Source organism: Meleagris gallopavo, chromosome 12 (assembly GCF_905368555.1).
Source record: "Meleagris gallopavo chromosome 12, MGAL_WU_HG_1.1, whole genome shotgun sequence".
Lineage (NCBI taxonomy): Eukaryota > Metazoa > Chordata > Aves > Galliformes > Phasianidae > Meleagris > Meleagris gallopavo.
This window is the reverse complement of record NC_139415.1, coordinates 9,358,121-9,372,369: the sequence shown is the minus strand read 5'-3', so window position 1 is coordinate 9,372,369 and position 14,249 is coordinate 9,358,121. Positions and strand designations below refer to the sequence as shown.

The window sequence follows — 14,249 nt, the reverse complement described above, 5'->3', positions numbered from 1 at the left end:
AGACCAAGCTGCCAGAATTGAGGTGGCCCAAATAGACCTGGACTGGCAGAACAAGGGTGAATTATTTTTAGCTCGATGGGCCCATGAGACCTCGGGTCACCAAGGGAGAGATGCGACACATAAATGGGCTAGAGACCGAGGGGTGGACTTAACTATGGACGCTATTGCACAGGTTATTCATGATTGTGAAACATGTGCCATAATCAAACAAGCCAAAAGGATGAAACCACACTGGGGGGAAGGGCGATGGCTAAAGTATAAATACGGAGAGGCATGGCAGGTTGATTATATCACCTTGCCACGATCTCGCAGTGGTAAATGTTATGTGCTTACTATGGTGGAGGCAACAACTGGGTGGCTTGAAACCTATGCAGTACCCCATGCTACCGCCCGAAATACCATATTAGGTCTTGAGAAACAAGTCCTGTGGCGACATGGTACCCCAGAAAGAATTGAGTCAGATAATGGGACTCATTTTAAAAATTCTCTTGTAAATACTTGGGCCAAAGATCATGGCATTGAGTGGATTTACCATATTCCCTACCATGCACCAGCCTCTGGTAAAATTGAACGATACAATGGGTTGTTAAAAACTATGCTGAAAGCAATGGGAGGCGGTACATTTAAACACTGGGAAAAGCATTTGGCAGAAGCCACCTGGTTAGTCAATACCAGAGGATCTATCAATCGTGATGGTCCTACCCAATCCAGCTCCCTACTTACTGTAGACGGAGATAAAGTCCCTGTTGTACATGTAAAGAACATGTTGGGAAAAGCAGTTTGGGTTCTTCCAGCTTCTGGAAAGGGCAACCCACTCCGTGGTACTGTTTTTGCCCAGGGACCTGGGACCACTTGGTGGGTAATGCAAAAAAACGGGGATGTTCAATGTGTACCACAAGGAAACTTGATGCTGGGGGAGTGCAGTCGATAATTCTATGTATATGTATATAGACGTGTGTGTAATGCATTTTAATCATCTTTTTCGCTTATATATGTATATAAATTAAGCATGATGTAGTGATGTAGAATAAGGGGTGGAATGTCATGGTTTTATATTTTTTTTTTTGTTTTGGTTTGGTTCTCAGTATTCCGCATCAATACATCATGTAGTATACTGGGAGTTAAAGTGTTAATGCTCCAATTCCAGGCACCTATCCCCATACGTTACAGAAGTCATGGGATCTGACCCTTCCGGGTGGGGCGGTCTCTTACTGCCTGGCAGTGGGTGCTGGAGGGTGCTTTCCTGGCCGTTCCAAGCTTTTCAGGTTTGAATCGGTATCGGGAACTCTCCCTCTCTCTCTCTCTCCTGTTTTATTTGATTTATTAGTCTCAATTTCAATCAGATTGTATTATATTGTGTTATCTTGCATTCCGATATCATAATTAGTAAAATAAGTTTTCCTCCATAGATTGTTGCCGCTGTTTTTTTTGTTATCCTCCCTTCCTTCCCATTTTGTGGGCTGGGAAGGGGAGGGCAGGGGCCTACCGCCCCCTGTCACGGGTGTAGATTGATCTCGTTAACTCCGTGACAACAGCCACTGATTTTGGCTGCCTTAACTTGGAAAGATGCTCCCTTGATGCATGTGTGGTCCCCTCATAGCTGGGTGCAGCACTACTGTGGTCTGGAGCTCTGCGTGAGGCATCAAGATGTTGGTGAGTAGAGCCTCCATGCTGAGGATACATCACTTTGCAGAAGAGCAGACAGGTGGAGCTTGGGTGTCTGATCCTGCATCTGCAAAATAAACTGTTCAGTATTCTATTCAACTCCAAAACACCAATTAGTAAATGAATGTTTGCTTTTGGTTATCCTGAACTGAACCAGAAACTTGTTCCTGCAATCCTACTGATGTATCTGGGAGTCCTGGTAGAGCAGTGACTCAAGAAGTGAACCCTCTGTGTTGAGACTTCCATGGGAACACTCTGACCTTGCAAGAATTGCATTCCATTATATTTTAAAGATTTTTTGGAAATATTCCGGAAAAAATTATGGATTAAAAAAAAAATGTTTCAGACATTCTAGAGAAGATGTTATTGAAAAATTATCATACAAAACTTTAAAGTAAAAAATATGTTCTCCTCAGCAAGAAATCATCGTTAAAAATTGGAGTGAATTATTTATGGAAGAAATTAGGCAACATACAGCGTGCATGGTTTCTGTTCAGAGCAGGAGATAAAAAGCTTCCAGATCTTAGAGTTATGATTATTTTATTTCTATTTTTCTTACAGGATTCTTGACATATGTACTGTTAATTAGGCAGTAATGATTTTCTTTCATTTGCACTGCAAATTACACCAATAATTATACTTTTATTCACAGAATATATTTTGTTAACTGACCTTGAGTTTAGCATAGAATACAAAATGAGATAGAATTGTTCCAGAAGAAAGAAAAGTTCCAGCTGACACTTTGAGATTCCTAGGGAAATCTACTTTTGTTAAGTTTTGAATTTTAATTTTAGAGACACCAACAAAGATATACAACAGAAAGGTTTTAAGTAAGTATATTACTTTGACAGAAGTCACCGGGTTCTACAATTAATTCTCACCAGTAGATCAATGCATTTCATAAGCTGCAAGTCATTCTGACAAGATGAAACAAATACAGTCGTTAGTGAAATCCTCAAAATTCAGAACAACGGGCTGTGAAACTAGGTCAGTTTACATCTTCTTTGAAATATTTTTTCCCTCCATAGTATTTCATACTTGACTAATCTTAATAACGCACTTGACATCTTTGGTGACTGATCATATGCTAATTTAAAATCCATATTGTATGCATAAATTCAGACCAACATGGGGAGATGTTTCAGTATGATGGTGAAAAAGAAATAACAATTGAATTTGTTTCTGTTAAGTATACTTTTTTCTTTTCTAACCCGAAAAACGTAAAGAAAGTCTAACCGTTGTTTGGAGATAGGTATTTTAATGACTTAGAACTTTTTTCCTGTCCCAGCAAATTTGCTCTACTTGATTTTTCAGGGCAGGTGACTTGGAAGAGGAAGATCTTTATTTAGAGCTTTTTTGCCCATCCTCTACAGGTAATTGCTGGGAATGCTTCTCTCAGGGGTGCCTATAGTAAATTGTTGGCCCCAGTCCTGTTCATAATAATGTGGTAAAACTGTTGTTGACTTCAGGAACAGAATCAGAAGTCCCATTATCTTCATGTGTTGCTATTTAGATTGATGGTATTTCTTGGAGAGTATATGCAACTTCAGGTATTTTTTACTCAGTTTTGTAAAACTTACATAAAACTGCCATGCCTGTCTTCATATACTGCCTGTCTTCCTTTGTCCTTATCACTTCTTGACCGTAAATTGTGCATAGATTTTCAGAGGTAAAGAAAATACGTATGAAGTGTTATTGTGGAGGAAGATTGCTGACAATTGATGGTATGCGTGAACAGCTTAGGAAAATACGGGCACTTCCCCTACCCTGGTTAAAGAAGGCAGCAAGTTTTGTAGCTCACTCAGATGTCTGTCTCTCTTCTCTTTTTTCCTTTTTATTTTTTAAGGTGTGAATTTGGTGATTATTTGTTAGTCTGGCTGCTGTGAATAATAATAATGAGATAAAGTACCTGAAATGTATATTTAATAAGAGATAAATAATATATAAGTAATAAATAATATATAAATAAAATATTTGGAGGGTTTTGGACTTCAGTTCCTGTCTTATGTTAGTCTCTGTTTTACAATTAGTAATAACCACTTTGGGGGGATAGAAAAAAGTTTATGTTTAGGAAGTATTGCCTTTTGTAGAAGAAACTTAATGGCACTTTATTTTTGTAATAAGTCCAAAAAGTTAAACCTGTAGGACTTGAATTAGGTTCTTAACTTGACTTTTTAGAGGTGTTGGGATCTGTCTCTTTGCCCCATATCTGAATCTGCAAAACACTTGTCTGCTTGTTTAAAACCCAAACTAAACAAAGCCGCATAGGGAGTAAAGTCAAGCTAAGAACTATGGACTCGGCATTGAACTGTTTTCTTTTCTTTTCCTTCTTTCTCTTGATGCGTTTCCATGTGGCATAAAAAGGCACCTAAGAGACAAAATAAGGATAAATCTAGTGCAAGGTAGCGATATTTATTGTCCTTTATAACACAACAGGAAGTCGGGCAATTGCTCAGAGGCAGGTTTCCAGATCATGCTATTTTTGGTAGGCTTACAGTCCAGAGAGACCAGAAGCAGTCCAGCTCAGTAGGTTATGGGCTTTCCAGAATAATTTTATCCTATAGAGATTACATGGTGCAATATTGGCAGTCATGAATATCCTTGACAGTACCTTAGTAGGGACAGGATATGAGATAGTCCAAATTGGAAATAGTAGTAAATAACATACTAACTTGTAATTTTCTTGTGTTGTGATAATATGTTTGCACCCTGATCATATCCCTTATTGTAGGTTTGCTTACTTTCACATACAAAGTTTTGGTGACTCTTCTGGGGCTTTGGGTAGGTAGGAACCCTATTGTCCATGTAAAAATCTGATTCTTTAACAAATCACAAGTTCAAAATAGCAACCTTTCCTGACAGCGTCTCTGCTTAATATACTAGCTTGCAAATGATAATAATAGATTATAACTAAACTTCTGTGAAATCAAGAGAAAAACACTTATATCTGTTGCTGAAACCTGTTTTTGTGTGTGCTTGTGTGTCTTTTGTTGAGAAAAAGAATTTGCTAAGCATGTACTTTTGGCCTTAAAATTTTTATTGCAGTGTTAATACATCTTCTCACTGCTCCACTGTATTGCATACTGCAGTGGCCCACCAAGCGTTTTTGTTGTAGCCAAAGATATGTGTGCACTGAGTGTAGAAGTGTCATCAGCTATGGTTTTGCACAAACCCAGGTGCTGTGCTGTATTTGCAGATGTAGTAACAAAAGCAAAGGAGAAAATGAAAGTCTTTGAAATGTGAATGGGTTTCTTTGAGTATCATTGTCCTTTCTGCCACTAAATTTCAGCATGGCACAGATGTGTGGGACGGGGAGGGGGGAGGGCTGCTCTGTGATGACTTATATGGAGGGTTTCTTTTGGCAGTCTCGGAAAAATGATGATGTGAATAAAGGGAACTTGTTTAGTTCAGATGAAGTCGCTATTAATGAGCCCTATTATTCCTATTTTTGGAGAGTGCTAGATTTTTTTAAACAATATATACAATGCTGTATTATTTTTTATTACAGCAGCATTCACTGGTCACTTTTATCTTTGTGTGTGCGAATTTCTAATTATACATGTTAGACGAGTGATCTTTACTGTAAATAGTAACGTGATTTCCTTTCACTTGATCTGTCTGAAGTAGATTCTGTTTCATTGTTCACTTTCTTCATCACAGTATCTTGTCTATTTTATCTTTCAACGGATATTTCTTCAAATCCTCTCGCCTGTTCTTCCCCTCCCCCTTGTACCTTTTTGAAAAGAGCTTTATCTGAGCAGGCAATTTCATTTGTCTTTTGATCTATTTTTTGATGGATACGTATTCATTTCTGGTAGTAAGCCCCATACTGAAATCCACATTCAAAGCTGAAGTGTGGGAACCCGGCCGTGACTTCTGGATAAGACCCATACCTAAGATTTGCTAGAGCTACTGGAGAGCTTGGAGGACCAGAGATGTTGGTTGCCTCACTGTGAGGCTTGCAGAACTTTTGCAAGAAGGATATTAGTAGTTTCTAAACTTCCGGTTGATGCCTGTAGAGAGCTGAACAGTGGGAGCTTTGGCAGCTAGCTGCCAGCTATTTCTGAAAACCCAGAGCTTCCACCCTTCAGGTGAGCGCTGCCTTGCTCCAGCATACACCTCACGGCATCGCATCTCTGCTTGCGCTGCGGCAGGGTTAGTCTGCATGCGAGAGCCAAGGGCACTGCGTACCTTCTGATGGTCCTGCTGGGCCTCATTATTGAACTTTTTCTACCATGTCCTTACTGAGGTCTTCTTACAGAGCAGAGAATGTGAACAGAGAAGGCAGAGGCCGGCCCATAAACGTGAATTGAAAGCTTTGTAAACCCAGGTGGTACTGACACCAGCATGGGGAGAGGGGAGAGAAACTCTGAAAGCAAAAACACTTGCCTACCTGAAGAAGATCAATAGGAGAAGCTAGTAATTCCTCCCTGCAACTCTAAACCAAAATAAAAATAATTTTTAAAAAATGACTACAGTGAATGGAAAGTCAGGGGGTCATTTTCTTCAGACTATTTTTCTGTAGATCCTCAGCTGCTGCAAAATCAAAGTCAGTCCAGTTCTCCTATACAAATGTGAGTGACTTAAGCCCACCATTTGTATGTTAAACAACTTGTTTAATATAGTATTAGCATTCAGATAGTCACAATGAGGCTTTGAGGTTAACATCCCATTAAGATGAATGGGAGATGTTCATACCTCAGGCTGTAGATTCAACAAGACAGCAGAGCATTGATTTACATAGCGAAGGCTATATCTTGGCAAACCAGAAGGGCTGCAGACATCATTTTTTCTAAAGGGAAGCTTCAGTTCCAGTGAGCACATTACAGTCTGCAAAAGGCCCCAGATCAGCAGTGTGCCGGAGCTGGATAGCCGCTGGCTGTAACTTTAAACTGAAAGACATCAAATGGGCTTTTTGCTGAGATCCCAGCCAGGTGCTAATGTGCTCTCCACTCCTGTCTTGAGACTCCCTTTTCTTCCTCTCACCCACTTTCTCCCAGAACTGATTTTCTGATAGGAAATGTAGGCCAAGGGCTTGGTGATCTTTACTGACCTTAACACTAATGCACATTTTTATTGTCTTTTTTGACCAGTATGTCATCCTGCTTGAGCCTAGCCTTCAGATTCTCCCTGTCTTCCATCTGTTTTATATCCTCTCTTGTGTTGATGTATTATTACATTAATTCCTTTCCTTCCTTAGATCCACAGATTTCCCCACAGGACCTCTCCCACTTGCCTGTTTTCTTGCTTGCTATCTCTGCTGTCTGGCATACTATTATTTCCTTTCTCATGCTTACTGTCCTCCTGAGGAGCTGTCTTTGGACAGACAAATATATGGATGAGGGTTTTCTTCAGATCTCTCCCAGTGCACTCCTGAAACCCCAGGACACTTCTACCATAGTTGCCTAGAGGGACAGGACAGCCTGGATGCTGCAGTAGGCTCAAACCACAGGTGTTGTGTAGTGTATTTTGCAACTGAAAGCTTTGGTATTCTTTCTAGCACATGCCAGCTTGATTTGGGCTCCAATCTGAAGTGCAAATGAATGTGGCTGCATTTTAGTTCCAGTTGGTTACATCGCAAAACCCAGTGCATTACTGTTCGGCCTGGCTGGGAGTTCAGTGGAGATTGAACGGGGTAGCAGGAGTGCTAATGCTGAGGTGCGTTTGACAGGGATGAGGCTTCCCCAGCAGCAGCTGCCTGTGCTGTGCTGCAGATATGTCTTTTGCTAACGGAAGTCACTCAATTCTTCTGAGTAATTAGAATTATCAGCTTGTAGGGAGAGAGCCTAAACTGAGGTTTCTTCTTTTTATTTATTTTCCTAAAGGACTTATAGCTGCTTATGAATTTGGTTTGCAGTAATGGGCTCATTTTTTATTAGTCCAGCTTGAATAATTAATTAATCAGTCATGGATGAGTCATAGAACTTGAAGATTTTTTTTTTTTCTGAACAGATACTGCTGCATACCTTGATTTCTTAATTTTTTCTCTTTGTAATAGCTCAGTAGAGCTGGAGTGAGGGTCACTCACTTTATTAATGACTCTCTGTTGCATTGCTTTCAACAACTCAGTCATCACTGCTCATCACACAGTTGCGCATCTGAAACGCAACATAGTTGCTGTCTTATAAGCTTCATTTTCTGTAGCAGTAGCTTGTGTTCTGTAGTGTTAGTTTCCCAAGCATGATACTAAGCAATTTTAGGAAATGCTGATACAACTGTAGCAATTTTCCTCAATTTGTTCCTGACAAAGAACTCGCTTCAAAATTGAGTTGGCTTCCTCTTTGTTCGAAACACTGGTAAACACAATTAGCCTCATTAACCCTGGTTTCTGTTTCATAACAGAAAATTAGCCTGCAATCACTGGTTTGCTGGAAAGCACTGCTGTAATTAGTCTTCAACATTCTGATATGAAAATCCATCACATTTTTAATTTCTTTGACATGTCAGTGTATACAGAAAACATGCCTGATTTCTCACTTATCTTGGGCATTGAGATAAAGTCGAGGACCAAGAGCTCTGCTTGGCTTATAGCGCTGCTGAACAGCTTGGACAAACATCTGTCAACAGTGTCAGAAGTGCACTGGTTCTGGAGGGAGAGAGAGGGCAGTAGGTGATTTCTGGAGGTCCTCTGTGCCTCTGCAATTCTATGCAGTCCTGACCCTTCAAAAAGCATGGTACCCAAGCAAGGACAGCTGAAATTCTGGCCCCACTGAATGAATGCATTTCCTTACTGTTCCTTCCCAAATGCCTTGTTGTTCCAGCTGCATTTCAGACAGGAGGTCTGAGGCCTGCCTCACTCCAGCTCTTAGCTGATGATAGCACTGAAGCCCCTTCTTTTCTACCAGCATAGAAATGGACTGACACAAAGGTGAGTCAGGCTAATAATGCTTAAACTTGTGTGGATAATCTGATATTGGTTGGTCAGGATAAGTTTATCATCACCCTCAGGACCTGTGTCACTCCAGAGAATATGTCAAGGCCTCTGATTACATCCTTGTGAAACAACCAGGTTTTTTTAAGACTGTTTATTCCATTCAGTGGGGAAAGCTGTAGTTCATGTGGGTTGCTAAGTCAGGAGGTAGTATATGGCACATCACGCTCTCACAGGTTCACAGTGAGCGCTGCTGCAGGGCAGCTCACACTGGCTGGCTCAAACTGCTGTGGACTGGTTTCTGAACTGTGTTTGCCTCTCACCAGCCACTGAAAGCAGAAATAGCGGAGGTCCATGTGCTCCTGTGTCTGTACAAGTATACCCAAGAACTTTTCTGGGAAACTGGGTATATCACTTGCACCAAATTACATTATTTTGTGGGATCACTGAGATTTAAATAAAGTGTCTGCGTTAAGAAAGACAATTATTTTGAATTCAGTGTAAAAATACTAAAGGTAACTCCTGATTTTAGCTCTTTCCATTCCATACATCTTGTCATCTGTGAAAGAGAGATGATGATTGTCTTCTTCTAGAAGTGTCATGGATGACTTCAGAGAAGGATAGAGTGTAAATGCTTAGTAGTATTTTAGTGAAAGACCAGAGGAATTATACATATAGTAACAGCATCTTGATTCTTGCATGTGGGACAGAGGGCAGGTTTAGTAATGCTTCTAGAATGCTTCTAGCACAGCAGGGAGTTGAGAACAGAATCGTGTCATTTGTGTGGCCTGTCTGTGCAGGAAAAGGATGATCCCACAAGTCTCTCTAGTGAAATCTTTGCCTAAGGGACATATTTCGCCTGTATTAAATGTTCCTCTCATTTCTCAATTGTTCTCTTTAAATGCACACTGCACCCTGGGGGTATCTACATTTGAATGATCTCAATTGCCTCTGTGTCCATTTGGGTGCCAGGCCAGAGGGCTGTGAAGTGAAGCCGAGCTATTCTATCTTGCTATCTAAACTGCAAATGAGGAATTCAGTAATTCAAAGGGAAAGTGGTTCAGGTCACTACATCTATTTGCGATTAAGTTTTTAAATAACCAAACAGTAACTAAATAAATAATAATTCATTAGGTACACAGAGCATTTACAGTTGAAATACTAGTGAAATTAATTTTAACTTGTTTATATTCCAGAAAGAAACATAAAAGCACTGACAAAAAGCAAAACCTTCAAACGCCATCTTCATTCATGCATGAGGCACCATGCACGCAAAATGATAGTGTTAGGAATGTCAACCCATCAAGCAGTCTAATTGGCTGAACTATTTCAGTGCCTCATCATATAGAAGCAGGATTTAACATTTTATTTGCCACAGCTTAGCTTCTTTGAAGTGTGCCTAGCATTTCCATACTTCTGGCCTGTTACAAGGTTTTCTTAGGCCTCTGCCTGAGGATCTACATGGCACATTGAGCTGTGATCTGACTCTTCATCCAGCTGAAGGCTCTGGAAGTTGTTCACAGAAGGGATGAGGCATTCGCTTCCCAGTGGTGAAGGCAGGTTGGATCCAACTGGATTTCAGGGTGTACCTACAATCTCTTCCTTGAATAATTGATTTAGAACCTCATTTGTCCCTGCACCAACACAGCCTCGGCACCAACACAGTGACATAACCCCATCACAGAGCAGCAGGTGAAATGCTTAGATGCACAGCTTGGATGAATGTGCCGCAAGGGACAGGCAGCGAAGTCAGCGGGCAGTGTTTCAGTCCTATAGGCAGAGGAGCATCAGTGAGCACGTGCTCTGAGCAGTGCTCAGGTTGAGCTCCACTCCTGCCTGAGGGACTGCTTCTTTCCCACATGCTCGTGGTTGAGGGGGACTTCCCCCTGCACAGTGTCAACAGTTGGCAGGGGTGAAGACCGCAGAGCAGAGATGATGATTAGAGCCTGATGAGTAGTGTTGTGTTGTACTCCAAGCTTTTTCACTGATTTTTTTGTGATGAACAGAGAGAAGTTATCTCGGTCATATGACCCAAAATACTCTTGTGTAAAATGATGACACTGGCAGTTTCTGGTTGCCACACTGAGCTCTGTGTGGCTCTTTGAGGGATGCCTTCAGATTCTTGCATGAATCTGAAGCACTGTCATCAGACAGCTGTTTCAGAAGAGCCAAAGTACTGGAGAACACTATCCTGTACGTACAGACACACTGTACTCTATTGCTTAGCTTGTATATGTCAACATATGATTATTCTTCCTTTTTTCTCTTGTTTATTTTCTTCTGTTATTTCACACCACATTCATTCTAACCTGAAAAGGAAGAGATTAGATTATTTCAAACATCTGCAAGTGCAGTAGAATGCACAAGGGGCATTTTAAGCATTAAGTTCTGTGTATTTTGTTCGGGTAATTAAGCATGGAAAGGTCACCTTGTGTTCTAATGGCAAGCATGAAGAGATGGCAGAGAGGAAAGCTAAGTTGAGCAAAAACAATCTAAGTAGAAAGCATCAGAATTTGACAGTATTTATTACTTCTTCAATGTTCCCCTAGCTGCTACAATATATTGATTCCAACATTATGCCCATATAATTTGGTTTTAAAAACTGAATAAAGTATGAGACTGAATACAAGGTGAGGTCTAAGCAGCTCAAAGTGCATGCTGTTGCCAGCTGTTTGGCACTGACTGTCCTTGGGACAAGCATCCAGATGAGGTTTATTCAAAACACATCAGCCATGCCACTGCATAACTTCCCCACTTAAAGGGAAACATCAGGAGTTCCTTTTCTGGTCATGTACTTTTATCTGTCCTTCACTTAAAAAGAAACAGTTCCAATGTTTTTTGCCTGAAATCTTTCCCATCTCAATGAGGCTACTCCCTTTCCAACTCTGCTCCTCATAGTTCTGTGTTTGCAACTTTGCTCATTATTCCTCTGGTGAATGCTTCCAGTGCAAATCACTGTCTCCATAGGTGAGCTTGGTCCATCTTGTAATTTCCAGAAATCCCTGTCTGAATTATGGATGCTGAGAAGAGATCCTGCTGTTGGTTGTCATTCCTATAGCAGGCCTGAGTTATGAAGTGGGGCCAGTGCCCTGTTCTGAGAGCTGTAGAGTGCATGCTCACACAATCTTTCCCTGTAAGACCCCTGCAAAGGCAGAGAGATTAAAATAGTTTAGGAATGATTTCTTGAGGATGATCTATGCTCTCACAGTACCTAAGGTTGGGAGGTTATGCATGTTTCTGCCTCGTGTAGAACAAATGAGTCCCAGTTTTTCTTTTATGTTTTTGGTTCTCGTAGAATATGTTTAAAATTCTCTGTTAGGAGACCTCACCACCTCATATGTGACTCTGTGTGGGAGACTGTACTATGTAGAGCTGTAATTTCTTTATCCTTTCTATTTCTGACCTGGAGTTCTTTGAGTACTTTTCCCCTCTTGTGGAAAAAAAGTAATTCTCTCTCCTACCTCAGTCCTACATCCTTTCTTATAAACACTTGGTAAAGATTTCATTTCAGTTTTCTGCAATCTTTTTCTTCTGTTATGAAATAACCCTGGCACTCTCTTAGATACCCTGCTGACATTTTGCTTCTTATACACTTGAAAAATTCTTATTTGTCTTTATTCCTTAAAAACCTTTTCCCACTCATCCTTCCAGCCTTTCCTAGCCAAGTTTTATTCTTTTAGCTTTGTTCCTATACTTCCTTGCCCACTTCTTGTCTCAAATACCTTTTTCATATCTTTCAGTTACATAGTCACTCATTTCTCTTTTTGTGTCCTTTCTCCCAGTGATTTACCCCACTGGATTGCCCTCATTCTTCTAATTGTAGGCTGTTTAAGGAATTATTGCATGACATCCCCTGGGAAACTGTCCTTAAGGACATAGGAATGAAACAGAGCTGGCAGTTCTTTAAGGAGAACTTTCTGAGAGCACAAGAGCACTTCATCCCTCTGTACAAGAAAGCAAGCAGAGGAGGTAGGAAACTGACATTGCAGAGCAAGGACCTGCTGTTCGAACTGAGATAAGAAGGAAAAGTATAGGCAGTGGAAGCAGAGGTGGGTGGCCTGGGAAGAATATAGGGATGCCATCTGGACATGCAGAAATGGGATCAGGAAAGCCAAGGTGTAAACTTGGCAAGGAATGTGAAAAATGTCAAGAAGAGATTCTTTAGATACAGTGGGCAGAAGAGGTAGGCAAAGGAGGGTGTACCTCATCTGATAAATGAGAAGGGAGAATGGCTTCAGCAAGCATGGAGAAGGCTGATGCAGTCAATGAGTTATTTGCCTCAGTCTTCATTACCACTTAGGCTTCTCACATCTATTGTCTCCTTGAACCGTTAGGTGGGGGTCAAGGGAGAGAAATCATCTCCCACTGTAGGAGCAGAGCAAGTTCAAGACTGTCTCATGAGGCTGAATATGTTTAAGTTTACGGGACCAGATAACATGTATTCCAGCGTTTGAAGGAATTGGCTGATGGCAGTCGCTGAGCCACTCGCCATCATATTTGAAAAGTCATAGCTGTCAGGAGAAGTCCCTGCTGACTGGAAAAAAGGAAAGACACGGTGATCTATAGAGTGATGAGCCTCATCTCTGTGTCTGGAAAGACCATAGAACAGATTCTACTGAAAGACATGTTAAGGCACATGTGAGATAAGGAGATGATCTGAGACTACCCGCATTGCTTCTAAAGGGCAGATTTTGACTGACCAATTTGGCCACCTTCTGTGATGGAGTGATGGCATAGGTGGACATAAGAAAGGCAACTGATATCATTTACCTGGACTTGTGTAAGGCCTTTGACATGGTCCCCCACCATATTCTTATCTCTAAATTGGAGAGAGATGGATTTGAAAGCTGAACTATTTGGTGGGTAAAGAACTGGTTGAATGGTTGCAACCAGTGTGTTGCACTCAGTGGCTCTGTGTCCACATGGAGGCCTGTGATGATTGATGTCCCCCAGAGGTCTGTCTTGAGACGAGAAATCTATAAAATTGTTATCAGTGACATTGATGATGGGCCCAAGTACATCCTCAGCAAGTTTGCTAATGGCACTAAGCTGAATTAACACCACAGTTAACACCATAGACAGAAGGGATGCCCTCCACTGGGATCTGGACAGGCTTGAAAAGTGGGCCCATGTGAACTGAACATGGTTCAAAAAGGCCAAGAGTAAGGTATTTTGCTTGGGTCGGGGCAATCCCAGATATGTGTACATGCTGGGAGAAGAATTCAGAGAGCAGCCATGTGGAGAAGGACTTGGGGATCCTGGTGGATGAAAAGCTGGACATGATCCAGCAGTGTGAACTTGCAGCCTGGAAGGCCAATGTTGTCCTGGGCTGCATCAACAGAGGGGTGGCCAGTAGGGAGAAGGAGGGGATTATTCATCTCTGCTGTGTCCTTGTGAGGCCCCAGCTGGATGGAGAACTGCATGCAGGCCTGGGGCACCTAACATGAGAAAGATGTGGCATTTTTGGAGCTGATCCAGAGGAGGGCCATGAAAATGATCAAAAGGCTGGAGCACCTCTCTTAGGAAGAAAGGTTAAGGGAGTTGGGGCTTGTTTAGCTTGGGAACTCTTGGGAAACCTCATTGCAGCCTTCTAGTACTTGAAGGAAGCTTATAAGCAGGAGAGGATTGACTTTTTACATGGGCAGATAGTGACTGGACAAAGGAGAATGGCTTTAAACTAGAAGAGAGGAGATCTAGGTTAGATGTTAGGAAG

At 41.4% G+C, this 14,249-nt stretch overlaps 1 long non-coding RNA gene across 5 annotated transcripts in view; it reads left to right on the top strand.

Annotated features, from left to right (window-relative positions):
* LOC116217090 (uncharacterized) overlaps positions 1-14,249 on the top strand; it is a 117,552-nt gene that overhangs the window by 73,160 nt on the left and 30,143 nt on the right. For 4 of the 5 annotated variants that reach the window (XR_014885747.1, XR_014885745.1, XR_014885748.1 and 1 more), the window contains 2 exons: positions 1,536-1,653; positions 2,980-3,038. The exons of the other annotated variant lie outside the window; for it this stretch is intronic. This is a non-coding gene — a long non-coding RNA (uncharacterized LOC116217090). The remainder of the gene's footprint in view (positions 1-1,535; positions 1,654-2,979; positions 3,039-14,249) is intronic. 5 annotated transcript variants of the gene reach the window in all.